Source organism: Sapajus apella, unplaced genomic scaffold (assembly GCF_009761245.1).
Source record: "Sapajus apella isolate SASKATOON/1434 unplaced genomic scaffold, GSC_monkey_1.0 scaffold5085, whole genome shotgun sequence".
NCBI lineage: Eukaryota > Metazoa > Chordata > Mammalia > Primates > Cebidae > Sapajus > Sapajus apella.
The window spans coordinates 1,034-4,892 of record NW_022442009.1 but is presented as its reverse complement, the minus strand read 5'-3'; the positions used below and the strand labels follow the sequence as shown (position 1 = coordinate 4,892).

Below are 3,859 nucleotides of genomic sequence, written 5' to 3'. Positions count from 1 at the left end.
AGCGGACTCACACTGGAGAGAAGCCTTTTGGGTGCAACATTTGTGGGTGAGCTTTTACCACCAAAGGCAACTTGAAGGTTCACTACATGACACATTGAGCAAACAATAACTCGGCCCGCCGTGGAAGGAAGCTGGCCATCGAGAACACCATGGCTCTGTTAGGTACGGATGGAAAAAGACTCTCAGAAATGTTTCCCAAGGAAATCCTGGCCCCTTCCGTGAACGTGGACCCTGTTGTGTGGAACCAGTACACCAGCATGCTCAATGGCGGTCTGGCCGTGAAGACCAATGAGATCTCTGTGATCCAGAGCGGGGGGGCACTCCTACCCTCCCGGTGTCCTTGGGGGCCAGCTCCGTGGTGAATAATGCCACTGTCTCCAAGATGGATGGCTCCCAATCAGGTATCAGTGCAGACGTGGAAAAACCAGGTGCTACTGACAGCGTTCCCAAACACCAGTTTCCTCACTTCCTAGAGGAAAACAAGATTGCGGTCAGCTAAGCTAAAGGAGAACGTGCGTGGAAGGAGAAGGGTAGACAGTGAAATCTCTAGAATCTGCTTTGTTTCATGAGACCTAATCTCCTGTTTTCTATTTCTTACTGATATGCAAATGATGTTTACCATGATTGTGACCACAATCTCAGGCAAGTCCTACAATCACGATTGTTGCTATGCTGCTTTGCAAAAAATTGAAAAAAAAAATTCATACCAAAACGAATAGACTTTTTGGTTTTTTGATTTTTGAGGCAGAGTTTCGCCCTGTCACCCAGGCTGGAATGCAGTGGCGTGATCTCAGCTCACCACAACCTCCGCCTCTCCGGTTCAAGATATTCTCCTTCCTCAGCTTTTGAATAACTGGAATTATTATAGGCACATGGTACTGTGCCCGGCTAATTTTTGTGTTTTGAGTAGAGATGGGGGTTTCATTAAGTTGGCCAGGCTGGTCTTGAACTCCTGACCTCATGATCCACCTGCCTTGGCTTTCCAAAGTGCTGGGATTACAACCATGCACCACTGTGCCCGGCATTTTTTTTTTTTTAATGTTGGAAAGAAGCGGGTCCTGCAAAGTAGCTTTGTTACTTATAACAGGCTTATACGTAGAACCTCTGTACAACCTAGAATGACTTTTTCCAAAGACTTACCTATTTCAAGGTAGAACTGTTGGAACTTCCAACAGTGGAAAAGACAACTACATAGCCTAATTAGGGGAGAGGGATCCGTATTCTTCCTCTCTGTAACTCTATACTTCCATAGGACTGTACATGCGGGTAGAAGGACAAGGTCTGTCACCTCTTTAGGGACCTGTTTTCTATGTCCCAATCCTATCCCCATCTTATCTTTTTTTTTTTTTTGAATGTACTTAAAAAAGGAACAACAAAAAACTAAGGTCGTGGAATTATAAAATTGCTTCAACCTTAGAACCTTGAGTATGATCCCCTTAAATGGACTTATGTTAGTCCTTAGGGAGTCAATGTATGTGTTGCTGCTTATTTAAATAGAGTTCAGTCGGAGCCCCGAGAGTGCCAATGTTTTCCCCACACCTCTTAGATGCCTTCCTCTTCCTGAACCCCAGAAGAGGTGGGCACCTGAGCGGGGAATCTCAGGTGACTTAACTTACTTTGCCAGTGCCTACTCTATTGAAGAACTGGGTTTTGATTCTCAAGAAGAAACTCGTGGAAGGGCGTGTTTCCTATCACAGGTTCACATGCTGATTTTTTGGTTGGTGAATTTCCTTGGTGTGACTTCTGCCAGGTAATTATGAAGATTTTTTGTTTGTTTTCTTGCTGAATATTTCATGAAGGCTACGAAGTTAGCACAGATAAGTCCTGGGTGTGAAAGCTTTAATTTATCTACCTCATTTATTTTTTATGTTTTGTAGCCATAGTGTATATTTTCCTATTTTAAGACCACGGAAGTATTCCCAGGCCCTATCTAAAACTGAAGAGTTGATGTATTGGTGGGAAGAGCTGAACGTTCAAGATGATTTCGTGATGCCTTTTTTTTTTGTAGTCTCCTTTTGTATATGTGCTATTGAGCAAATGAAACATTGCTTTTGTTTAAAAAGAAAGGAGAAAGAAAGAAGAAAACTCTAACTTCTGGGAGAAAAAGTCTTTCCCCTCTATGTGGAAGGTCCTGATGGAAATGTGGATCCAAGACTCTTGGCCAAAGTGTTGTCTCCTCATCGTTGCACCTGATTTTAGGATGCCCCCCACACACTTTTTTTTTTTTGGCCTTTCCTTCTGGAATTGTAAGTGAACACAATACTAGTACCTGTTTACACTGTGAAGTGGATATTGTTACAGAAAACACACCAGTGGCTATCTTGACTGTTGAGCTAATGCCTTGTGAATGTATGATCTACAGAGAAACCCCTGTAGTTGTACCTGCTGATGCTGTCTGTCTGTTGGAAAATAAATTTTGAATGTTTTTCCCCCCCCAAAAAAAAGAAGAAGAAATCCAGAATTTCAGAAAAAATAGCTAGCAGACTGGAGGTGCTGAACCCTGGAGAGAAGGTCTGGGAATAGATAGAAATTAAAGTAACTTATAAATTACACTGCAGATATCCTAAAAGCATAACTTGAATCTCACTTCATCAATATAATTTTATTGCAATAATATTAAGAATAATCTTACCAGATTAAGAATTCATCTTACCAGAGGATAGTTTTAAACACACATACATATGCCAGTTCTCTTCTTCAAAAGTGCTTCTTGGGCCTTGCATGGAGGCTTACACCTGTTATCCCAACACTTTAGGAGGCTGAGGCAGGAGGATCCTTTTAGCCCAGTAGCTCAAGATCAGCCTGGGCAACATAGAGAGACCCCCATCTCTATGAAAACAAAAAAATTAGCCGGGCATGGTGGTGTGCACCTGTGGTCCCAGCTACTTGGTAGGCTGAGCTGGTAGGATCTCTTGAGCCCTAGAGTTTAGGTTGCAGTGAGCTGTGATTACATCATTGCACTCCAGCCTGGGCAACAGAGCAAGATGGTGTCTCAGAAAAAAAAAAAAGAAAGAAAGACGGTAATTATAAAGACCACAGATGGATAAATTTATAATGAAGGGAAGAAACCAGCCTAAAAAGGCTGAGAATACCCAAAATCAGAATGCCTCTCCCTCTACAGGGGATCACAGTTCCTCATCAGAAACAGAACAAGGCCTGATGGAGAAAGACTGTGTTCCATTAGCAGAATCTGGCTTTAAAAAGTGGATGATAAGAAACTTCTGGGAATTAAAAGAACTTGTTCTAACCCAATGCAAAGAAACCAAGAACTTTGAGAAAAGGTTTGAAGAAATGTTAACAATAACACACAATTTAGAGAGGAATATAAGTGAATTAATGGAGCTGAAAAATACAACACGAGAACTTCACGAACTATGCACAAGTTTTAAAAGCCGAATTGATCAAGTGGAAGAAAAGATATCAGAGGTCGAAGACCAACTTCATGAAATAAAACAAAAAGACAAGATTAGAGAAAAAAGGATAAAAAAGAACGAGCAAAGTCTCCAAGAAATATGGGACTATGTGAAAAGACCTAATCTACGTTTGATAGGTGTACCTGAATGTGACGAAGAGAATCAATCCAAGCTGGAAAATACGCTTCAGGATATTATTCAGGAAAACTTTCCCAATCTAGCAAGGCAGGACAATATTCAACTCCAGGAAATACAGAGAACACCACAAAAATATTCCTCAAGAAGACCAACCTCAAGGCACATAATCGTCAGATTCACCAGGGTTGAAATGAAAGAGAAAATACTGAGGGCAGCCAGAGAGAAAGGTCGGGTTACCCATAAAGGGAAGCCCATCAGATTCACAGCAGATCTCTCAGTAGAAACCCTACAAGCCAGAAGAGAGTGGG

General features: G+C 41.8%; 1 pseudogene; it reads left to right on the top strand.

The window, feature by feature from the left end:
• The first annotated feature begins 5 nt into the window (after positions 1–5).
• Positions 6–517, top strand: LOC116547856 (annotated as a pseudogene).
• The last annotated feature ends 3,342 nt before the right edge of the window (positions 518–3,859 follow it).